General features: G+C 37.7%; 1 protein-coding gene across 2 annotated transcripts in view; it reads left to right on the forward strand.

Annotated features, from left to right (window-relative positions):
• The window catches only part of arap3 (ArfGAP with RhoGAP domain, ankyrin repeat and PH domain 3), a 172,225-nt gene that overhangs the window by 81,082 nt on the left and 64,196 nt on the right, over positions 1 to 26,947 (forward strand). The window lies entirely within an intron of this gene.

Here is a 26,947-nt window from a genome sequence, read left to right on the forward strand (position 1 = left end):
AGCCAACACAGGGCACAAGGCAGGAAACATTCCCGGGTAGGGTGCCAACACACTGCAGAGGATCCAACTCTCCACAACCAAATATTGGAGTAAGCAACTCAAAAAAAAGATATATGGATAAAATCATACCAGTGTCTCCAAAATCCAGATTCTTTAAAGAAAGTAAATACTTTAATATATATCTTTATTGAGTGTTAAATATTATTGAATACTCGATCGACTGGCACTGGATTTTACCCCAGCAGCACCAAAGCATAAAGTAAGAGCCATTTTTGAATGGGATATCAGTCCATTGGAGGACATACTCACAAATATGCACACGCAAACATATATACATCCATTCATCAGGTTTAAATTAGATTCACCATTAAACCCATACTGCATGTCTTTAGAATGTAGGAGGAAATCAAAGTGCCTAAAGAAATCTTCAAGAAAAGCAAGAAGAATATTTCATTTCATTATAAGCAGTAACAGGGCCAGGTTTTAAGCAGTGTCATTTGAGCTGCACTAACTATTGCACCATAGGTTTTTCTCTTTGAGTATTGCAAATATTACAAAGTACATTACCCAAATGATCTTGCATGCAGTCAGGAAATATTATACTTACTTATTTTCAAAACAATACCAAACAAATGAATAGGTGATATAGGTGTACAATTATTTTAAGGTTCATATGAAATTTTTGATTTTTGCATTGTATCTATTTTATAGATTAGTACTGTGACAAATAGGGAGCGCTATTGTCCCCTTGAACCCTCAGACCACACGCCAGACACCAGATAAAAGTCCCAATAATATCTTTTTTAATTATAATAATGTGCACAAAACACCTCCACCTCCACAATCCTCAATAAATCAATAATCATAATAATAAATAAATAATAAACAATCCTCCAATCCACCCAGCAGCTCAGTCACCCTTCCTCCCAACTCAGCTCAGCTTGCTGGGGTTTCTCAAGAGTCCTTTATAGTCGTTGACCTGGAAGTGTTTCTGTCCCTCAGTCCACGTGATTTACTAACACTTCCGGGTCAGGTGAAAACTCCTTCTTTTCTTCAGCTCAGAAGTACTTCATTATTTCCGTTCCCGTGACTAGAAAGTACTTCCGAGCTATAATAAAAAACCTCGTGCCTTCCTGCAGCGTCCAGTGGCGGCCCCCATGGTATCCAGCAGGGCTGTGATGTAAAACTCCAATGTCCAGGAAGCCCTGCTGGAACTCGGGGCACCTCCATGTTGCAAGAAGGACTCCATCTGGCGGCATGGGGGTATTGGCCGGGATAAACTGCTGGCCATATATCACAGTACCTACTGATATTATGTGATTATTGTCACATTACAGCAATCATGATAAAATTAGTGTGAAGTTACAAAGCAATTCAGAGCACTATTATAAACTGAAGAGTGAAACTGTGGTGCTATGGTTAATGCTGCTGCCTCACACATTCTTTGTCCTGGGTTTAAATCCTATACTCAGTCATTTGTGGAGTTTACACATTCCATCCCTATTTGTGTGGGTGTTTTTCTTGGGTACTCTGGTGTTCCTTGCTCATTCAAAGATGTGCATATTAGGTTAATGCAGTATTCCAAATTGTCTATTTGTGTGTGACTGGGCCCAGCAATGGGGTTAGCTCCTAATTCAGGGTTGGTTTCTGCCTTGATAGCCCCTTAAGTAACCCTGAATTATATTAAATTGGTTTAATAATACTGTACAAGTATTGTGAGCGGAATGATGTATTACATTCTAATGTTATTAGATATACTGTAGCCCCATGGAGGTAGGTAGGTTTGTAGAGTTAGTATTGCATCATTTCCAGAGTAAAGTGAAATTCTTGCTTTCATATGCTAATCAACATGCAATGCGTGTCCACACACCGGCACCATGATTAGTCAGTAATAACTACCTTACCATGAAACTTCTGTCTTTGTTACTACATATGACTATTGTACCTCAAAGGCACTGTCACCCTTTCCATCCTTACCATTAAAAGTTTTAGAACATATTTGACATACTCTAGATGTGTGGGGGTATTAAAGGAACTAACCAGAATTCCTTCAGTAATGCTTAACTGGTAAGAACCCATTGGCAAAATAAAGAAACTTGTTATACAAGCATTAAATGTTTTCCTCCTCATATATTTTGTATTCCATATATACTGAATGAGGTAGAGTATGCACTCTGAAAAAGTTTTGACAGTCCTGGCGAAACTACTGTACATTTTTTGTTATTATTCGATGTGAAAAATAATAAGTGCAACTTTGACAAAAAAAAAACTTACACAACGGCATTTTAATGAAAATGCTAATGTACATTTACAATTTATTTGATGAACTAAAAATATAAAAATTAAGAATAAACTTTGCATTTGCAAAAGCTTCGGTGCCCAACTAATAAGTCCTTAGTTACACCCTCTTTGGCAAAAATCACTTGCAAAGATCTTTTGTAGGCAACTATGAGTCTTTGAATTCTCATTCCTCCTTGCAGAACACTGTTATAACACATTTAAGATCTATCTATAGATCTTCAATGATGTTTAAGTCACAGAAGTGTAAGGGCCATTCCAGAATCTTCACCTTGCGTTTCTTGAGTTACATCATAGTGTAGATCTGGAATTATGTTTTGGATTGTTGATGTCTTATAGAAGCCATTCTGACTGACTTTCTGATATTCTGCAATGATTTGTTGATATTTAGTGGAATCCTTTCTTTCCTGTAATTGCTTAATGTTCCCTGTGACACTAGCTGCCACACAACATCAAAGCATAATGGCCCCACACCTATAGTTGGAAATATGTTTTTTTTTTTCAAATCCTTCTCTCTTTTTTACTTTCTCGTATCTGAATTATAGGGAAGGTATTGTAATCATCCAAAAATTTATCCTCAACATTTTGATGAATCTCGACATTTTAGACCTCCCCGAGTCCGATTTACTTTCTCGTATAGAAAGTATTGTAATCATCCAAAAATTTGATGTCAAGATTTTGATGAATCTCAACATTTTAGTCCTCCCTGAGTCCGAAAATCCCATTTTTGGAATTATGTCTGTGTATCTGTCTCTTTGTGTGTGTGTATTTAAACACTATAACTTGAGTACGCTTTCACTTCAACCAAATTTTGCATGCAAGTATTAGGTACAAATCGTAGATTTCTATCAACCTTTGAGTTATTTCCACTAACTGGAAGTGGTACTTTTTTTATTCACGCAGTTGCAGAGTTTGATTTATTCAACTTTACTTTTATAATAATTGTTCAATATATTGTAAATTTGATTTGTTGTTGATGGTTCTTTAATGTCAGTCAGTCATTTTTCAACCCGCTATATGCTAACAGCCAACACAGGTGCAAAGCAGGAACAAATCCGGTGCAGGGTGCCAGCCCACACACCAATGCAACACTTTAGGATCACCAGTGCACCTAACCAGCATGTCTTTGGACTGTGGGAGGAGCACCAGGATTAAACCCACCCAGACACAGGGAGAACATGCAAACTCCACGCATGGAGAATCCGAGAAGCAAACCCAGGTCTCCTGACTGCGAGGCAGCAACCCTACCACTGCGCCACCATGCCACCATGCCGCCCTGTTCTTTAATGTACATAATATAAAAATATAAACATTGTCTTGTGGTTTACTCCTCAAATATCCATCCATATATCTGAGTGTACGAGAAAGTCTAGGGGAGACCACTTCCGGTTTTATTTCCAAACAAATCCTTTCTGGTTGTGGGCAAAGAGTTTGATTGTACCTTTAAATACCATGGCACTTATCTCAGAAATTCCTGTCTTATGCAGATGTTGTTTTGTGTGCTTAAGACATTTTTCTTTGTGATGAGACCAGAGGTTATGTTTCTTTCTGGTGGCTTTTTTATATAGGCCATGTCCATGTAAGTAAATCTGCACAGTAGAATGGTGCACCTCCACTCCTTTCTCTGCTGCACTTGTCTGTAGGTCTCTTGCAGTACTATGGGGGTTTTGCTTTGACTTTCTACACAGTATATCAGTTGCTTTATCTGTCTGTTTTGTTGGTTTTCCAGATCTTGCTGTCCACCTCCAATGTTCCCCTTAACTGTCATTTCTTAGTGACATTTTGTTATATTTTTAGAGCCTTTGTCTGCTTTGTAGGCATTGATTAGTTTTAACTGTCAGATCCTCAAGTTGGTTAGAAGAGCCCATGCTTGTTAAATGCTGAACAATGTTTGAAAAGTCAAATAATTTGTTAAGCTTTGGAACTGCCATCAGTTTACAATTCTTAACGACAATTCTTGACTAAACTAACACCTAATAAGTTAAACTAGACAAGACTAACAACCTGTTGATTTTTGAGACCTTAGACCAGAAAGGGTGGCCAAACTTTTGCAAATGTTACATTTACTCTTATTATTTTGTTTTTCATTTTTTATTTGATCAAAAAAAATTTTACCTGTATATTAAAGTTTTGATAAAAATGGTACTGTTTCGTTTGTTTGCTGTTGAAGATATTTTTACTATTTTTTTCTTCAAATGCCAACAAAATATGTCTGAGGTTTCCAAACTTTTGCATGGAACTGAAGAAAAATAAATAGATAGATATATTTCTGTTCTTAAGGCTTTTTTCTGGTATTACATGGAATCATTTATGAGGCAACAACAGCTGTTCAGCTTTAGAAAAAAACATTATCATAACTGCTACCATTTGGTTGAATTAGGATAAAAGGATAGATCAGAAACATTTGGTTACTTTTGTTTACACTAATAAACGTCTGCATATTTTGGAATGTTTATTGTATTGTCTGAAATCTAAGACAACTTTGAGACATCACATTTCAGAGCAGTCTGTCCTCTTTCCCTATAGCAGCCAGGGCTAACGTCACATGCTGCCTACAAACAATCAGCCATGTGCCACTGCCAGTATGGTAATTGCCAGCTTAAGTTAATCATATTGTTTATTCATGCTGCCAGTTGTTCAGCAGCACCCGCTTGTTCATATCCCTTAATGTAGTGATATGCTACTGCGAGGAGCTAGCGAAGCAAACACATGCAGCTGTACCAACAGTCAACACACAACTGCTGCAAGGCTTGTTATTTTACAGCCCTGCAATTATTTTTGGCACAATTTATTCCACTGCATTTTTTGACATTGCTATACAGTGCCTAAATGTGTTTGAATTGTTTAAAACTTGTGTAATACCATGTATTAGCATAATATCAGAGGGGGACCAAACTGGATAACAGGCTTTAATGTGCTGGTATGGAAGACTCCACTGGCATGCTTTTTCCAACTTAACCATTTTAGTAAAAAGATGCATTTCAGAGCTTCTCAAGTGCCAAATTAATCATTATTTCTTTCTGCCTACACAGTAAATAGAAGTTGGACACTCTAGCTCAGTGTACTTATCATAAAATATATTTTAGTTCAGCAAATAAAGCTTTGGCCTTATCTGGATAAGCAAATAGTATTTTGTCAGAGTTTTATTTAATCATATACTGGAATGACTCCCCCTAAATATTTCACCCTCCAAGCTCGTTCCTAAAATGAACTAATGCAGTAAATGCAATACTGAAAGCTTTTATTAGTAAAATGATTTCCATTGTCCCTTGTAATATTTCCATGAATTTCTGCTTTCAGCTAATAATAATTTTCATCAGTCAGTGCAGTTGGTTTTGCAGAAACATAAATCAGATAGAATTTAAACTTTTAAGTACTGTGGTTGTCTTGACAAAATAAATTTTTGGTGCTATAACTCTGCTATCTGCATGTACTTCAACTAAAAAACTAAAAAAAACAATGCTCGATGGCATCAAAATAGATCAAAAACATCATTACAACATAACATCAGGTAAAATAATATACCATTTTCTTCAAGTTATATAAGAGCTCCATCTCTTTCGTTGCTTGATGGTGAAGTGACGCCTCCTTCCAGGCAGTCATGCTTTTATGGCCCAGGGACCAGAAGGAGCAGAGCCAGTTTCCCTCACTAGACAGTTTCTCAGTATTGTGGAGGAAAATGAAGACAACACAGTTAGTGGCAGTATCCTGTCTTTCTGCCCAGGGTAGAACAACAAACCTGGGAGGAACTCACAGGATGACCCTCTGACACATATGCGTGATAGAGTATGTGCCCTGCAGTGGGCTGGCGCCCTGTCCGAGATTTGTTCCTGCCTTTCACCCTGTGCTGGCTGGGATTGGCTCCAGCAGACCCCCGTGATCCTGTGTTAGGATATAGCAGGATGGAAAATGACTGATTGACTGACAGTTTCAGCTCCTAAGCTAACAAACTTTTTTTGCACTTAAGATAGATAGATAGATAGATAGATAGATAGATAGATAGATAGATAGATAGATAGATAGATAGATAGATAGATAGATAGATACTTTATTAATCCCAAGGGTAAATCTATCAATCTGGACATTTATTCCATGTTTTTAACCTTAATTTACAGACTAAAATGAATGCAAAAATACCTAAGAGGCTGAATGCTGTTAGCATTAATTCTGTTTGCTTTCTGATTTCTTCTGTGCACTTACTATTTCGGCATCTCTATTTCATTTCATTCTTTTCTGCTTTGAATTATCTCCACTGTGTAACTTAATAAGAATAACTTTTGAAATAAATGTAGCACTAAAATATCATTCCATTTGAATGTAGCAAATGTAGAAGTGCCCCAGTGGTCTGCTAATAACTACTGACCTCCTCTTTACCTTTTCTCGTATTACTTTTTAATACATATGTAAAATTACTAGTAAATCAATTCATAATCATATGCAAGCCTTGAAAAAATGACATTAGTTTATATTGCTTCCATTTTAGCTATAACATTTCACCCACATACTGTATATACAAAACTAATATCCACAGCCACTGCACACCTACTAAAAACAGAAAATGCATTATTCCTATGTAAATGATAAGAACGACATCCAGCAGAGCATCACAGAAGATAGGTGCCAAGCGATTCAAATTCATCTAAAGCTTTGTTTGCCTCACCAGGAGTGTTGCAGAATATATGCTGACCACCAAGAGAGAGCTTGATACATGCAGGAAAGACTCCTAATTCCTTAGCCCTTCTGATTGCTGCATTCATTGCCCATATAGCAGTGGCTGTTTTAGCACTAAAGCACTGATAAAATAAATTTTATACCCATAGCATGAGAGGTTGTGAAGTTTTCTTGACACTCGAATAACTTTCAGGTGATCGTGATTATTAATTAACCACATTATAATAGTGAGAGGACTTAATGTGTTATCCCAAATAATATTTTTATATTCTTAGGCAGCAAATAAATATTCCAGAGAATAATATTAACACACATTCATGTTTTATACCCATTTCTGAATGTTATCTTTTTCTGTCTAATAAATACAATTTTCTTAACATTTGTAAGGCATTTTAAAGATTCCTTTTCCCTTGGATAACAAAAACATGTTTAGTAGTTTTAATATCAAATTTATTAAGTTCCCAAGAAATGTAACTAAATCTTCACCCTTTGTGGTCTGTTTTTCCTTTGTATTGTCCCATACATTGACCTGCCCCAGGATAGTAATATTAGTATTATGTTAGTCATGCTCAACAAGGAAGTGAAACCACAACTGCTTATTCCCAGCTGTCTTTTCAACCACTTGTTTTTAAGTAAGAATGAAAATCACAAGGGATGAGTAAACTTTAAACTGACCACAATATTTTCTTTCATAGTTAAATATAGAAGTTTTTCTGTAAAGGCATTTATACATACAACTTGTATTAATTATACACTAGAAGGAATTTTTTTGTTAAGGAAGGGTTTAGATAATTGATATTGGTTTACTCTTTACTGACATTTACTAATTTTAATAATCTGAACGAATGTAGTTAATAATGTCAAGTGTTAATTCTTAAATTGTATAAATTTACAGCTCTGAACCCTGCTCATACATAGCTGAAGCCTTAGGATAATGCAGACTATAGACTAATAAAGCCTGTTGTAATGGTACAACCACGATTAAAGTAGCTAACCTCCAGGCTAACAATAATGCAGTCTAATACAAGGAAAAGATTGTTTTATCATGGTTTAAAGCTAAATTATGTCTTTTGTTAAAGAAAAGAATTAGGTGACAGTTCATTTCACACTGAAAACTATTAACAGAAAACATTTTGGCAGGTGAGGCTTTATTAGTACTCCTGTAGGCCATGCACATAGATCTTAAAGAATACACTGCAAATTAATGAAGCTAAGCTCCAGGCATTGGAGCAATTACTTTCGACTGGCTGCATATCTGCTGCAGCTATACGATTGGTTGATTCAACCTAAATTATTTTGTCTAACCTTTTGACTTTTTTGCTCTTTAACATCTCAAAACTCAAGCATTATGCGTGTGTCCTCATTATCGGATTAAGCTAATGAGTCAAAAGATAAGTTGTTTGGATGCCAAATGTACTGTACTCATAAAGTAAAAAGTACTCAGGGCAGACCCTACATAAAAGTGGATGGACACCCTCTATTGATTCTAAGGATCCTGACATAACCTGTAATGGGATTTTTTCTGCTTCACATTTTTTTTCCATTGCCAATTATGTCATTTTCTACCAGCTAGCAACAGACTCTGTATGGCAAAAGTTAGCTCAATTTAAAAAAAAGTAATAGAAGATACAAGTAAATAATGATGGTTATATCACAATGCAAGTCCTCTTAGATGTTGGACCTTTTAGCGTGCGACTTGGAAGAGTGAGTCCTCCTTGAAGGCTATGTCTGTAGAAGATGCCACTTCAGGGTCCCTGAATTGGAGGGGGATTTGTCTGTCCTCTGTTATAGTACAGAATTGGTGGACCTGGTATCCTTTATAAAAATGGTGTGCAGGATGAGATTTCAGACCAGAAATGCAGAGATAGGTGGGTCATAGTCGAATGTAGGTGTAAGACAAAGAGTGCACTCTGTCTGGGGGCATCAATCCTAGAACTGAAAGTGTCAAACCGTTTTCAGGTCCTTGCAAAGCTAGACAGTGACTCTGAAAACTCTGAGGTGGTAGGTAGGCTCCTCAAAACTAGATCCCAGTAAGAGAGAAGGTAGTAACAGTTGGGAAATCAGTCAACAGGGGGGTTGAAGTACAGGACTGCTGCAGAGACACAGTTTCAAACAGTGTGTTTCCTCACAGGTGGACAGGTGGGGAACCTCCCTGAAAGGGTGAGTTCTCTTGTCATTGTCCATATTGGAACAGATTACATATATTATAATGGCAGGCTGTCAGTTCTGCAATCCAAATGAAAAAAGTTAGGTACCAGACTGACAAGCAGAACTGACAACGTAATCCTTTGTGAAGTTCTGGCTGTGCTACATGTCAGTCCAGGTAGGAGTGAGATGAACAATAAGCTGAAATAGTGGTTCATATCTTGAAGTGGGTTGGAAGGTATAGGTGTATGGGGCATTAGGTCTCCTTTTGGAAGAAATTAGACCTTTTCTGCTGTGATAAGTTACATTTGAACCAGAAGGGCATCAATGTGTTGAGGAGGCATATGATTAGGTTACTTAATGAGTGTTTTATCTAGGGGATGTGGTCAGGGAGCATAAGACAGGTCAGGTTTATAATTGCACATGAAGAGAGAGACAATAGTGTTAAAACAGTTATGCACAGTAATGTAAATTATAGCCAAAGTTTAAATGCTTAAATGCATGAAATAGCTGACCTTAATGCTAGAAGTATCAAAAATAAAACAAGTGAATTGGAGTTGTATGTAGCTGAGCATAAATAATGATATTATAGCAATAACAGAAACTTGACTAAATAATAAAGATTGGAATAAGTGTAACATAGATGGGTACACATTTTATAGGAGGGATAGACAGAAAAAAAGGAAGAGCTGGCTGCTGTTTACGTAAAACAGATTTTTAATACAAGTCTTCTTTAGTTGACTGATGAACCACAAATTTGTGAGAACCACTGGATTCGTATTGAAAGAATTAGGAAAAGAGGCCCTATTTTAGCAGTGTGCTATAGACCCCCCATAATGCAGACAGAAATTTATTTGCAATAATATTAGAAAGGCGTATTTACAGGGGATATTACAGTTATGGGGGACTACCTGAATATCAACTGGACAAACTTTGCAAATAGACCACAAGTGCAGGTTTTGTAGATGTAATCAATTACTTTTTTAACTCAGCATGAAAAGGCACCTGTCTAGATTTAGTATTTTGTATTAACTAGAATATAATTCAGGGTGTAGAGGTGATCGAACCTTTACGGTCAAGTGGTCAAGTGAACATAATGTAGTACAGTTCTCAGTGTTCTGGAAGAGCACAGATGCAAATTTTAAACAGATGTGGAAAAGTCTTTAAAGGATACATTAGGATAAGCTTTTAAGTGTTTAAACAGTCAAGGAGAGAGAGGGACAGAGAGGTTGGGAGCTTACACTGATACAGTGCATTGCTGCACCCACCTCGATCCCAAATTAGAACCCAAGCACAGCTGTGCAATGGGTGACACCTCAGCACCACACTAGTTCAAATGGAGTGGAACTTGAGAGTTTTTTTTACAGTGGCTGGAGTGCCAATCCTGCCACCACCCTCCAAGTTTTCCCTGCAACTTGGAGGACCTGCTTGCAGGATAATGTCATACCCAGGACAGAGCATTTGCAGTTTAAGGGCTTTGCTCAAGGGCCCAGTGGAGTGGAATTACTTCTGGTATTTACAGGATTTGAACCAGCAACCTTCCAAATGCTGGCCCAAATCCCTAAGCCTCAGCGCCACCACTCCATCTACAGGAGAAAAGGAACAGGTTTTAAAATGTTTTACATATAATATTAGACAGGTAAATCCAAAAATTTGAAATTAGTAGGGAATAAAAAAAACTCTGCAGTGGATTATTAATGAGCTGAAAATGAAATCATAAAGGAAAAAAGCAGCTGTATTAAGCATGTAAGACTGATAACTCTAATGGCAAATTGTAGAAAGTGTGAGAGCATGAGGGCAGCCATTAGCCAATAAAAGGTCTCATTTTGCTTGCCTTTTCTCTACATTCATAATGGTTAACACCGTATATATATATGTCCTCACAGGTGGCACAGTGGTAGTGCTCCTGCTTTGCAGTAAGGATACTGTAGAAGATTGTGGGTTCGCTTCCTGGTTCCTCTCTGTGTGGATAGCGCTTTGAGTACTGAGAAAAGCGCTATATAAATGTAATGAATTATTATTATTATATATATGTACTATATATATATATATATATATATATATATATATATATATATATATATATATATATATATATATATTTATATTCATAGCATCCGTAGTCGATCTGATTGTATGGGTGGTTTCCTACCAGGTAACACATGTGGTTGATGAATGTGTCAAACTGGTGTGCATGTGGTACAAAATCCTAAACTCCAGTATGGCAGATGAAGCAGACCAGAGATATAGTAGAATAAGTTAATTAATCGCTGAACATTTAGAAAGAAGGATTCATTTCATTGCAAAGGCCTTGTCAAACTAAATATTTATTTTCAGATGTGTGTGTAGTTTCTGAAACAGAACAAATACAATAGCATTAAATAACTGTCACAAAAGTAAATGCCTATGAATACTATAAATAGGTAATACCCAAAAAGGCCAGTAGATGGAAGCAGAAATTGACAGAGCACTATGACATGGTGTCGTTGGCAAAGACACTGATAAGAAGTTACTGAATACGTTAAAGTCTTACAGACATGCAGCACAGTCACTACTTAAACAGCAATTACTATGTTAGTTTTCTGGAAGTACTTATATTTGAATAAGGAAATAAAATTTCTTAACGTACTTTATACAGTTTTAAACATTAAACTGGAGACACTTCGACATATAGTAAAAGGTATTCTGAACACTTTAGTAAAACATCATTAGAGCTTTAACCATTACTTACAGAAAAAATTATAATGTATTTCTGATGGAACTAAACACCAATACCACATGTAACTTACATCAAAATAGGTGCACACAAGTTTAACATATAATCAGACAAATGAGAAAACGTGCAGGCTCCAGGAAGTACAGCATTTCAGCATATCCTGCAGAAAACTGACACATGCACATGGTTATACATAACCAGTGTGCGTGATGACACACACTGCTCAAAAAATTAAGGTAACACTGAAATCATTGTATCTTCATGAACAAGATATTCATTTGGAAAATCTCTACTGAGTAATATACTGTGTAATTAGTTGAGAAAAATGTTATGTCAGTGGAAACCAAAATCAGCAACCCATTGAGGACTGGTTTTAGCATCACAACCAAAATCAAAGTCAAAAATGAAATCATAGGCTCATCCAACTTGTATGAATTTCAGCATGGCAACTCATAATGTCACGACTCAGTAGTGTGTATGGCCTTCACTTGCCTATATGCACTTCCAACAACGTCTGGGTATGCTCCAGATGAGATGGCAAATGGTGTCCTGGAGGAATCTCCTCCCAGACCTGGATCAAGACATCAGTGAGCTCCTGGTCAGTCTGCAGCAGTACTTGGCAGCATCGAATGCACCAATATGTAACGTCCCAGAGGTTCTTAATTAGATTCAGTTCTGGGGAAACGTGTGGGACAGTCAATGCAATTAATGCCTTCGTCATCCAGAAACTCTCTACACACCATGGGCACATGAGGCCGGGCATTGTCCTTCACCAGAAAGAACGCAGGGCCCACTGTGGCAACATAAGGTCTGACAATGGCTCTCGTGTAACGGCTATCTTCTGGTATCTCCTCCATGTTCTTGAGACTGTGCAAATGCAAAACTAGAGGAGAATCAGTCAGGAAGGATAAGGTGAGAGCAGTTGTCTGTGGCCACCACCTGCAAAACCATTGCCTTTTTGGAGGTTGTCTTGCTGTTGCTTCTCAAGTGCAGCTGTTCTCACATTCATTTGCACCAAGACAGGGGAAGTTGATTAACATTCACTTATGCTTCTTAATTGGACAGATTGATATTCCTGAAGGTTAATTGACTTTGTGTTAGACTGTGATGATTATGTATTCCCTTAATTTTTTATATAGGTATAAAAATATGGAATGAAAATGAGACGTCAGATGTAACTTTGTTTACTAGAAATACAGGTATAAACACAGAAAGAAAATGAGACGTTGAGTGTAAAGTTTTTTTAAATAGAAACAGGTATGGAAATACAGAATGAAAATGAGACACTGGATGTAATTTTTTTAATGGAAATACAAACAAGCTTCTAATTTTTTTTTTCGTTAGGTCCCAACACCTGATCTTTAACTTGTCTTCTTTTTTTTCCATTCATCGAAAGTGTTGAGAGCATTGAAGGCATGATTCTGAATGCGTTCGTAACATAATTTTTCTTCATTCCATAATCAGCTTTTTCCAGCGTTGTTAATTTTCTCTCAGTGTAAACTGACGCTATTTCTCACTAACATCTAAAAAAAACCTTTTAGGACCACTATGAAACTTGAAGAGTACAATTTCCACACACTACACAACTACCCACATGGATCCTAGGTACGTGTTCAGCTATACCTACTGTATATGATGTCATGCCTTGCTGAGAATACCCAAGACCACAAATTTTGCAGGGTTCACAGGGTTACCAAGACTTGGCCCAGAAAGTCTAGGCATGGAATTAAGTATTTTTTGCTTTGCATTATTATCTTCAGTGGCAATTTTAGCCCAAGAAACGCTCGTTATAATGAAATTTACATTTCGTTAAAACAAAATTAATTTAATACAATGGTGTATGAACATTTGTCCGGACTCACAAAAAGTATTAACTTTACTGAAAATTTTGTTATTTCGGTATTTACTATAACGGGATTTGACCTCTCTCTCTCTCTCTGTGTATATATACAGTGGTGTGAAAAACTATTTGCCCCCTTCCTGATTTCTTATTCTTTTGCATGTTTGTCACACAAAATGTTTCTGATCATCAAACAAATTTAACCATTAATCAAATATAACACAAGTAAACACAAAATGCAGTTTTTAAATGATGGTTTTATTATTTAGGGAGAAAAAATCCAAACCTACATGGCCCTGTGTGAAAAGTAATTGCCCCCTTGTTAAAAAATAACCTAACTGTGGTGTATCACACCTGAGTTCAATTTCCGTAGCCGTAGTATATATATACTAGCAGAATGCCCGCACTTCGCAGCGGAGAAGTAGTGTGTTAAAGAAGTAATGAAAAAGAAAAGGAAACATTTTGAAAATAATGTAACATGATTGTCAATGTAATTGTTTGGTCACTGTTGTGAGTGATGAGTGTTGCTGTCATATATATATATATACACACACACACACATATAAACATATATATATACATATCTATACATATATACATATACACATATACACATATATATACACACATATATATATATACATATATATATATATGCATATATACACATACATCCACATATATATACATATCTACATATATACACATACATATACATACACACATACATCCGCTGCCTCCTACATACAATATATACACACATATATACACAAAAATACATATATACACTCACCTAAAAGATTATTAGGAACACCTGTTCAATTTTTCATTAATGCAATTATCTAATCAACCAATCACATGGCAGTTGCTTCAATTCATTTAGGGGTGTGGTCCTGGTCAAGACAATCTCCTAAACTCCAAACTGAATGTCAGAATGGGAAAGAAAGGTGATTTAAGCAATTTTGAGCGTGGCATGGTTGTTGGTGCGAAATGGGCCGGTCCGAGTATTTCACAATCTGCTCAGTTACTGGGATTTTCACGCACAACCATTTCTAGGGTTTACAAAGAATGGTGTGAAAAGGGAAAAACATCCAGTATCCGGCAGTCCTGTGGGCGAAAATGCCTTGTTGATGCTAGAGGTCAGAGGAGAATGGGCCGACTGATTCAAGCTGATAGAAGAGCAACTTTGACTGAAATAACCACTCGTTACAACCGAGGTAAGCAGCAAAGCATTTGTGAAGCCACAACACACACAACCTTGAGGCGGATGGGCTACAACAGCAGAACACCGCACGGGTACCACTCATCTCCACTACAAATAGGAAAAAGAGGCTACAATTTGCACAAGCTCACCAAAATTGGACAATTGAAGACTGGAAAAATGTTGCCTGGTCTGATGAGTCTCGATTTCTGTTGAGACATTCAAATGGTAGAGTCAGAATTTGGCGTAAACAGAATGAGAACATGGATCCATCATGCCTTGTTACCACTGTGCAGGCTGGTGGTGGTGCTGTAATGGTGTGGGGGATGTTTTCTTGGCACACTTTAGGCACCTTAGTGCCAGTTGGGCATCGTTTAAATACCATAGGCTACCTGAGCATCTGATGGCTACTTCCAGCAGGATAATGCACCATGTCATAAAGCTCGAATCATTTTAAATTGGTTTCTTGAACATGACAGTATATATATATACTAATAAAAGGCAAAGCCCTCACTGACTGACTGACTCACTCACTCACTCACTCATCACTAATTCTCCAACTTCCAGTGTAGGTAGAAGGCTGAAATTTGGCAGGCTTATTCCTTACAGCTTACTTACAAATGTTAAGTAGGTTTCATTTCGAAACTCTACGCGTAACAGTCATAACTGGAACTTACTTACATACATATATATGGCCATAGCCTGCAGCTCGGTCGCCGTGTGAGGCGGAGTTGCGTCCCGGATAATCACGCCTGCCACATAATTGAGTGCCTGCCCATATAAGGCCATCTGTCAGCAGCAATCCAATAGACACGCTGCCGCTAAATATCCGCGGGTGAAGGACTGTGCTTATACAAACGAAGATGAGATGGTCAGGGATAGACTAGTGTTTGGCACAAACTCAGCGGAAGTGTGAGAGACTTAGCTAACATTAAATAAAGCCGTGGACATCACAAGATCGCACGAGATAGCACAAGCACAGCTGAGAACCTTCGATGCATGTACTTTGAGCGGCTCACATGACCTGACTGTGAACGCAGTACGCAGAGAACAAACAAGAGCTTCAAAGAGCGCTGAACAAAAAACGCATTACACAATTGAGAAGGCAGCAAAAAAATATGAAGCGAGTGACGCATACAAGCATTTTCATAAGTGCAGCTAATATTGAAACAAAGCACACGGTGGAAAAAGTCAATGTCCAGCTAAAGGAAGACAGTGTAAAAAATGTGATAAATTGAACCAATTCACTATAGTTTGCAGGACTGGGAAAGGTAAACCCGTGGATACAGTGTGTGATGTCTGAGATAAAGAGGAAGACGAGCTGTTTATTGATACAGTAAGAGAGAAACAAACCCTCTGAAGCTAAACAAGCCTTTGAGGACATATCAATAGGAAAGCACAGTGTAAAGCTTAAGTTTAAATTAAGTTCATAGACATGCTGCCGCTGGCGTTTGTCATGCCTACGACGAATACGATATTCGCGAGATAAAAGTTTAATGAGAAGACGCAGGGTATAAACAAGAGTTTTGATCACTTTGTAATGGAGTTAAAATTGCTGTAGCAGAGTTAAAATTGCTGGTGAAGGACTGTGCTTATGCAAACGAATAGGAAAGCAAGGTGTAAAGCTTAAGTTTAAATTAAGTTCATAGACACGCTGCCGCTGGCGTTTGTCATGCCTAAGACGAATACGATATTCGCGAGATACAAGTTTAATGAGAGGAAGCAGGGTATAAACGAGACTTTCGATCACTTTGCAATGGAATTAAAATTGCTTGTGAAGGACTGTGCTTATGCAAATGAAGATGAGATGGTCAGGGTTAAAACAGTGTTTGGCACAAACTCAGCAAAAGTGCAAGAGAAACTTTTAAGTGCCGGGTCTGAGCTAACATTAAATGAAGCCGTGGACATCGCAAGATCGCACGAGATAGCACAAGCAAAGCTGAGAACTTTCGATGCATGTACTCCGAGCGGCTCATGTGAACTGACTGTGAACGCAGTACTTAGACAACAGGCAAGAGCTCCAAAGAGCGCTGAACAAAAAACGCATTACGCAATTGAAACGCATATTCATAAGTTCACCTACTGTGGAAACAAACCACACGGTGGAAAAAGTCAATGTCCAGCAAAAGGAAGACAGTGTAAAAAATGTGGTAAATTGCACCACTTTGCTAAAGTTTGCAGGACTGGGAAAGGCAAACCCGTGCATGCAGTGTGTGATGTCTCAGATAAAGAGGAAGACGAGATGTTTATTGATGCAACAACCCTCTGAAGCTAAACAAGCCTTTGAGGACATATCAATAGGAAAGCACGGTGTAAAGCTTAAGTTTAAATTACGTTCATAGACACGCTGCCACTAAATATTCGCAGGCAAATCCACAACTTAATACCGGGAATGCCTGTTAAACATCTTAGATTCACGAGTACCGATTTGGGTAGTGATCAGTTCGATGAATGAAACCTGTTATCTTTACAACGGTTGACAAAGAAGATGAGATGGTCAGGGATATTACGTTATTTTTAAAATGTTTCCATTTCTTTTACATAACTTCTTTAACACACTACTTCTCCGCCATGCGAAGCACGGGTATTTTACTAGTATATTATATATATATATATATATATATATATATATATATATATATATATATATATATATATAATCTATATCTATACTAATAAAAGGCAAAGCCCTCACTCACTCACTCACTCACTCACTCACTCACTGACTCATCACTAATTCTCCAACTTCCCGTGTGGGTGGAAGGCTGAAATTTGGCAGGTTCATTCCTTACAGCTTCCTTACAAAAGTTGGGCAGGTTTTATATCGAAATTCTACGCGTAATGGTCATAACTGGAAGCAGTTTTCTCCATTTACTGTAATGGAGATGAGCTTCAACGCCGTGGGGGAGTTTAGTGTGACATCATCACGCCTCCCACGTAATCACGCAGTACATAGAAAACCAGGAAGACCTAAAAAGCGCTGAAGAAAACATGCATTATATAATTGAGAAGGCAGCGAAACAATAAGAAGCGAAGCGAGTGACATATACAACCATATTCATGAGTTCTGCTACTTCGGAAACAAAGCACGATGTAAACCTACACTTTAAATTAAGTTCATAGACAGGCTGCGCTGGCGTTTGTAATTTAGTGCCTGCCCATATAAGGCCGTCCGTCAGCGGCAATCCAATAGCAAACTCCACTAAATATTCACGGGTTAAGGACTGTGCTTATGCAGAGGAAGATGAGATGGTCAGGGTGGTGTTTGGTACAAACTCAGCGAAACTGCGAGAGAAAGTTTTAAGTGCCAGGACTAAGGTAACATTAAATACAGCCATGGACATAGCACGAGATGGCACCAGCACAGCTGGGAAACTTCGATGCATGTACACCGCGGCTCACGTGAACTGCGCAGTGCACAGATAAAAGCAACAGTTCCAAAAGCGCTGAACAAAACCGAATTACACAATTGAAAAGGCAGCAAAAATATGGGCGTCTGATACATACAAGCATATTCATAAATCCAAAACAAATCGTTGAAAAAGTCAATGTCCGCTAAAGGAAGACAGTGTAAAAACCGTGCATGCAGTGTGTCAGGTCTCAGATAAAGAAGAACAGCTGTTTATTGATGCAGTAAGAAGTGAATCGATGAATGAAACCTGTCATCTTTACAGCGATTGACAAACACGGAATGTAACTTACATTAAAACCACACATCCTACAAATCGAACCTGATTGAAAGAAATAATGATAATCAAATCCTTGATGACAGCAACACTCAGTAACACTCACAAAACAAATACTGTATATTGACGTTATTTTTAAAATGTTCCCTTTTCTTTTCTAGCTTTTTTAACACACTACTTCTCGCTGCGATCGCGGGTATATATATATATATGTATATATATAACCCGATCTACATACTCGAATAATGGATACTTTATTAGCCATCAATGATTGTTTTGGTAAAGCCATACTCAGTGTATTCATTAGATGAGCGGTAAAAAGTAAGGCGAGGAAGGATGACTTATTGAGGCATGCAGGCTGTAGTCTTGGCGTCAACTCTATCTGAATTGCGCGATCACATTTGAAAAATATATCTTTTCAAGTTCTATTTAGTCCATATGTGTCAAACTCAAGGGCCGGGCCACATCCGACCCAGCGTGTAATTATATCCGCCCGAGATCATTTTATATACTGTATTATTGTTATTAAAGCCGGGTATATGAAGCGCTGGTAACACAATAAACTACAGATCCCATAATGCAGCGCTTCAGCTGCCTTGCCAACACTTACCGAGTTAATCAAGTTATTGCGAAGCTAGCTCACACGATGCTGAAGAGAAAAGTTGATTCTGAAAATAGAGCCTTTAAAACCGATGGGAGGCTCTAATGTGCTACAAACAGGAAGTTAATATCACCAACCATTCCCATTTTATTAAGGTTTATCCATATAAATGGCCCATGTAGATCCGCTTTGGAATAAGTCCAACTTGGTATACGTCCTGTTTGGATGCAAAAAATTTTGCTTGGTATTCGACCTTTGTTTGGAATACGACTCGTGTGCTAGAACACCGCACGCTATCCTTGTTTACTTCTCTTGAGACAAAGCCATGACTGCTCACGAGCATCAGTACGCCAGTTGCTAGCATTCAGTGAACAACCTGCACTATAACTCTCTGTGAATTTTCACATGATTTTTTGTTTTTTCGCGTAAATTTAAATTGATTGTTGAAAAGTATGGAGGTGGCATGCGTATCCGGGATTTGGCTGCTGCATACCGTATGCCGAGAACAATGGTATCTACGATTGTGAAAATTAAAGACGTTATTAAAAAGTGAGGTTAAATTTTCATTTATTTCATCTACAGTGGTGTGAAAAACTATTTGCCCCCTTCCTGATTTCTTATTCTTTTGCATGTTTGTCACACAAAATGTTTCTGATCATCAAACACATTTAACCATTAGTCAAATATAACACAAGTAAACACAAAATGCAGTTTTTAAATGATGGTTTTATTATTTAGGGAGAAAAAAATCCAAACCTACATGGCCCTGTGTGAAAAAGTAATTGCCCCTGAACCTAATAACTGGTTGGGCCACCCTTAGCAGCAATAACTGCAATCAAGCGTTTGCGATAACTTGCAATGAGTCTTTTACAGCGCTCTGGAGGAATTTTGGCCCACTCATCTTTGCAGAATTGTTGTAATTCAGCTTTATTTGAGGGTTTTCTAGCATGAACCGCCTTTTTAAGGTCATGCCATAGCATCTCAATTGGATTCAGGTCAGGACTTTGACTAGGCCACTCCAAAGTCTTCATTTTGTTTTTCTTCAGCCATTCAGAGGTGGATTTGCTGGTGTGTTTTGGGTCATTGTCCTGTTGCAGCACCCAAGATCGCTTCAGCTTGAGTTGACGAACAGATGGCGGACATTCTCCTTCAGGATTTTTGGTAGACAGTAGAATTCATGGTTCCATCTATCACAGCAAGCCTTCCAGGTCCTGAAGCAGCAAAACAACCCCAGACCATCACACTACCACCACCATATTTTACTGTTGGTATGATGTTCTTTTTCTGAAATGCTGTGTTCCTTTTACGCCAGATGTAACGGACATTTGCCTTCCAAAAGTTCAACTTTTGTCTCATCAGTCCACAAGGTATTTTCCCAAAAGTCTTGGCAATCATTGAGATGTTTCTTAGCAAAATGAGACGAGCCCTAATGTTCTTTTGCTTAACAGTGGTTTGTCTTGGAAATCTGCCATGCAGGCCGTTTTGCCCAGTCTCTTTCTTATGGTGGAGTCGTGAACACTGACCTTAATTGAGGCAAGTGAGGCCTGCAGTTCTTTAGACGTTGTCCTGGGGTCTTTTGTGACCTCTCGGATGAGTCGTCTCTGCGCTCTTGGGGTAATTTTGGTCGGCCGGCCACTCCTGGGAAGGTTCACCACTGTTCCATGTTTTTGCCATTTGTGGATAATGGCTCTCACTGTGGTTCGCTGGAGTCCCAAAGCTTTAGAAATGGCTTTATAACCTTTACCAGACTGATAGATCTCAATTACTTCTGTTCTCATTTGTTCCTGAATTTCTTTGGATCTTGGCATGATGTCTAGCTTTTGAGGTGCTTTTGGTCTACTTCTCTGTGTCAGGCAGCTCCTATTTAAGTGATTTCTTGATTGAAACAGGTGTGGCAGTAATCAGGCCTGGGGTGGCTACAGAAATTGAACTCAGGTGTGATACACCACAGTTAGGTTATTTTTTTAACAAGGGGGCAATTACTTTTTCACACAGGGCCATGTAGGTTTGGATTTTTTCTCCCTAAATAATAAAACCATCATTTAAAAACTGCATTTTGTGTTTACTTGTGTTATATTTGACTAATGGTTAAATGTGTTTGATGATCAGAAACATTTTGTGTGACAAACATGCAAAAGAATAAGAAATCAGGAAGGGGGCAAATAGTTTTTCACACCACTGTAATTGCTTTTGTATTTATGTATTTTAGTATTAAGCAGTGTTTAAATTATTTTATACAACCCCATCAATGTACAGTATAATATGCCAATAACAATAGAATTTTTTTCATGGGAACAGATTAATCATTTTCCCTTTATTTCTTATGGGAAAAATTTTTGTTTGGTGTAAGTCCAAGGATCTGGAACGGATTAAGGATGCATACTGAGGTACTTCTGTATATATATATATATATATATATATATATACACACAGTGTAACCTTGGATTGTGAGTAACTTGGTTTTGAGTGTTTTGGAAGACTTTAAAATTTAAATTTAAAATTTTAAATAAATTTTGGCTTGATAAACGAGCAGGTCTTGCAATACAAGTAGTGCATATGCGCTTTGTCTGCCCAGCGTCACATGATCACAACTGAGCTGATGGTTCTTTCTCTCTCGCTACGGGATTGTGGGTAATCGTTAGTCGGCATGCCTCACTCTTATAGTCAACATAATCGTCACGTGCGCTTACTGTTTACTACAGCATTGTGAACACGTGTGTGTGAGTCCCCGCCTTGCACCCCAAAACACGGCTGAGTCTCAGTACTTTAGCGACACCATCTTTATCACAGCAGTCAAGCAGGGTTGTGCCCAAGCTAGTGGCCAAGTATTACTGTGCCCTGTGCATTTATAATGTTCCTTGTATCACCCATCAACGGCAGGGGCTTATAGCGTGTACGCAATCTTTTGGATTCGCTTTTACTGTTTTTTGTTATTGCTGAAAAGAACACATTTATTTATATTTCTAGGTTTTGTTATGCAGCATGTTCATATTTGAATTTGTATCATTTTGACAGGATATATTTTTATGGAGAGCAAAATCTTTTGGGATATTTAAAATCTAAGTTTATTTTTATATAAAATTACATAAGAGTAAAGAAATTTGAATGTTTGTTCTTTTAACGTTTACTTTATTTCTAACTTGTATAATTTAGACAGGATATATTTTTATGGAGAGCAAAATATTATAAGTTGTTTAAGGTTTGAGTTGATTTATTCAGAATAATATTCCTGTCTGTTTTACCATTCCTACCAAAGATATTTCTGTCGACTAAATAAAAATTCCTTCTATTTAAAATTTAAATAGAACTTGAACAAATACGATAGTTCATAATATCCACGCAGACTTGCACGTAAGAGCGGGAGTCATCCGTTTTAACAAGAAGCGTATTGCACTGATACGAAATAGCTGTGTGTGTATATATGTAGATATGTATGTATATGTATATATATGTTTATATATGTGTGTGTGTATGTATATATATATATATGTATTTGTGTGTATATATGTGTGTGTATGTATGTATGTGTGTATGTATGTGTATATATGTAGATATATATATGTATGTATATATGTGTATATGTATAGATATGTATATATATATGTTTATGTGTGTGTGTGTAAATATATATATATATATATGACAACAACACTCATCACTCACAACAGTGACAAAACAATTACATTGACAATCATGTTACGTTATTTTCAAAATGTTTCCTTTTCTTTTCATTGCTTCTTTAACACTACTTCTCCATGGCTGGTATTTTGCTAGTATAAATATATACAGTGGGATGCAAAAGTATGGGCAACCTTGTTACTAGTCATTATTTTCCTGTATAAATCGTTGGTTGTTACGATAAAAAATGTCAGTTAAATATATCATATAGGAGACACACACAGTGATATTTGAGAAGTGAAATGAAGTTTATTGGATTTACAGAAAGTGTGCATCAATTGTTCAAACAAAATCAAAAGTTACATTAAAACCAAGCACACTATTGTTTTTCATGTGAAATTCCCAATAAGTTTGATGTGTCACATGACCCTCTTCCTATTTAAAAAACAAAAGTTGGATCCAAAATGGCCGACTTCAAAATGGCCACCATGGTCACCACCCATCTTGAAAAGTTTTCCCCCTCACATATACTAATGTGCTACAAACAGGAAGTTAATATCACCAACCATTCCCATTTTATTAAGGTTTATCCATATAAATGGCCCATGTAGATCCGCTTTGGAATAAGTCCAACTTGGTATACGTCCTGTTTGGATGCAAAAAATTTTGCTTGGTATTCGACCTTTGTTTGGAATACAACTCGTGTACTAGAGCACCGCACGCTATCCTTGTTTACTTCTCTCGAGACAAAGCCACGACTGCTCACGAGCATCAGTACGCCAGTTGCTAGCATTCAGTGAACAACCCACGTGCTACCCTTCTTTACCTGTCTCGAGACAAAGCCACGACTGCCCACGTGCATCAGTACGCCAGTAGCTAGCATTCAGTGAACAACCTGCACTATAACTCTCTGTGAATTTTCACATGATTTTTTGTTTTTTCGCGTAAATTTGAATTGATTGTTGAAAAGTATGGAGGTGGCATGCGTATTGCATTGATTGTTGAAAAGTATGGAGGTGGCATGCGTATCCGGGACTTGGCTGCTGCATACCGTATGCCGAGAACAACGGTATCTCATCTTTGCGATTGTGAAAAACAAAGACGTTATTAAAAAGTGAGGTTACATTTTCATTTATTTCATCTAATTGCTTTTGTATTTATGTATTTTAGTATTAAGCAGTGTTTAAATTATTTTATACAACCCCATCAATGTACAGTATAATATGCCAATAACAATAGAATTTTTTTCATGGGAACAGATTAATCATTTTCCCTTTATTTCTTATGGGAAAAATTTGTTTAGTATATGTCCTGTTTGGTGTAAGTCCAAGGATCTGGAACAGATTAAGGATGTATACTGAGGTACTTCTGTATATATATATATATATACTGTATATATATACTGTATATATATATATATATATATATATATATATATATATATATATATATACACACAGTGTAACCTTGGATTGTGAGTAACTTGGTTTGCGAGTGTTTTGGAAGACTTTAAAATTTAAATTTAAAATTTTAAATAAATTTTGGCTTGATAAACGAGCGAGGTCTTGCAATACAAGTAGTGCATATGCGCTTTGTCTGCCCAGCGTCACATGATCACAACTGAGCTGATGGTTCTTCTCTCTCTCGCTACGGGATTGTGGGTAATCGTTAGTCGGCATGCCTCACTCTTATAGTCAACATACGTACGAGCGTTTACTGTTTACTACAGCATTGTGAACACGTGTGTGTGAGTCCCCGTCTTGCACCCCAAAACACGAAGCTGAGTCTCAGTACTTTAGCGACACCATCTTTATCACAGCAGTCAAGCAGGGTCGTGCCCAAGCTAGTGGCCAAGTATTACTGTGCCCTGCGCATTTATAATGTTCCTTGTATCACCCATCAACGGCAGGCGCTTATAGCATGTCCGCAATCTTTTTGGATTCGCTTTTACTGTGAACTGCTACAGCGCTGGGAGGATATCCCACAAGAGTTTAGAAACTCACTCACACCAGCCATAATTCTTTTCAAAGATAAAGTGCAGGTTAATTTGTTTTATGTATTTTTACTTTATATTTTGTATTAATCATTTTTATATGAATAGTTTTGGGTTGTTCACTTCCCGGGTCTTCCCTGCGTGAAGTTTGCATGTTCTCCCCGTATCTGCGTGGGTTTCCTCCGGGTGCTCCGGTTTCCTCCCACAGTCCAAAGACATGCCAGTTAGGTGGATTGGCAATTCTAAATTGGCCCTAGTGTGTGCTTGGTGTGTGGGTGTGTTTGTGTGTGTCCTGCGGTGGGTTGGCACCCTGCCCAGGATTGGTTCCTGCCTTGTGCCCTGTATTGGCTGGGATTGGCTCCAGCAGACCCCCGTGACCCTGTGTTCGGATTCAGCGGGTTGGAAAATGGATGGATGGATGGATAGTTTTGGGTTGTGGAACAAATCATCTGAGTTTCCTTTATTTCTTATGGGGAAATTTGCTTTCATATACGAATGCTTTGGATTGCGAGCACGTTTCCGGAACGAGGTTCAACTGTATATATGTAACATTTAATGTGTACATTTTTACATGTCTATATGTGTACACTCTGAGTCCCATTATCTAGTATTAGACTTTGGTTGATGGCCTGAAAAATTCAGTGTCAACAATTTACAGTAATAAAGGAAATCAGGAAGAGGGCACATACTTGCTACTTGGTCTTTTCTGTATGGGTTTTCTCTGGTTTTCACTGTTTTCCTCCAGTATCCCTAAAGACTGTATGTGGTAGGTTGATCAGCAACTCTAAATTAGAACAGTATGATTGTCAATGTTAGTTGGTTCGATGATGGTCTAGCACACTTTCTAGGGCTGGTCCATGCCTGGTATCTGTTGCTGATAGGGTTAAGCCACCCAATGATGCTGAATTAGATTAACTAGGTTTGAGAATATTATCAAAAGATGGAAAATTTATATTTAACTGTTAGCTATTTAAATTGTACTACCACAATTTATTCAACTTATAATGTACAGTGTCATGCAGCAACCAAGACACACATGTCAGGATTTCTGCATGGTCAACCTGATGATTATGTTTTAAATAATGTGTCAATTTTTGCTGACACTAATTTTTGACAGAGCAATTATTTTTTTGCTAGACTTTTAAAAATGTTTCCCAGAGTGTAGAATTAATTATCTTTTGGTGCTGAATCTGTATTGCTATTGATGCTCATGGTTTCTCATGATTTTCTGCTGGAAAATATAGGTCAAGAGAATGACACTGGTAAAGATGCCCCTCAAGCTCAGCAAAACAAAAGAGCAAATTGTTTCAGAGATGTGGAGAGGTCATGCTCATATTGACATTAATTGAGCTGCTATGGAGTAATCTAGTGGCTTTAAGTTCTTAAGTGCACATATGAGGATCTCTCAATGTTCTGTAACACCACCTATCATGTTAAAAAGACTTTCACATTTTGAAGAGGCTGAAGAAAGTAAATATGTCTTACTGGCTTCTACAAATCCACAGTGGGGGGCACCCTTACAGCCTGAATCACAGGATAGTATTATAACTGAACCGTGACATGCTGCTTGGCTGTGTAGCAGGCATTAAAATGACAGTTCATCAGTGGTGCAACACCTCTGTCCATACAGGACATGTATAAAACGAGATGCCTGAAGAAAGCAGTTTCCGTCATCTTAGATGCCACACATCCCAGCAACAAAATGGTCGACACCTGCCATCTAGCAAACAGTGTTGTAGTATTTTAAGTAATGTGTGCAGAATGTGGTTTTGCATTGTCATCGTGAAAAATGCATGAATGTCATCCATACTTAGAAAAGATGGTTGGTGGCCTTGAAGGCAGCATATGTTGCTCTAAAATCTTAATGTACTTTTCTGCATTAATGCTGCCATCAACAGAAGTATAAATTACCTTTGCCAAGAGCATTAAAACAACCACATACCATGACATACTCTGGCTTTTGGACTTATGGCTGATAACATTCTCAATGGTCTTAATCATCTTTGGTCCGGAGCACACGGTGTACATTTCTTCCCGTAAAGATCTGGAATACTGATTCATCTGACTACAATACAGGTTCATCCCGGATGCCTCAGAGCCCACAGGAGTCAATGCCACTTCTGGATATGGTCAACATAAGGTTTTTTCTTGCAAAGTAAAGTCTCAGCATCTGCGTGC

Source organism: Polypterus senegalus, chromosome 13 (assembly GCF_016835505.1).
Source record: "Polypterus senegalus isolate Bchr_013 chromosome 13, ASM1683550v1, whole genome shotgun sequence".
Taxonomy (NCBI): Eukaryota; Metazoa; Chordata; class Cladistia; order Polypteriformes; family Polypteridae; genus Polypterus; species Polypterus senegalus.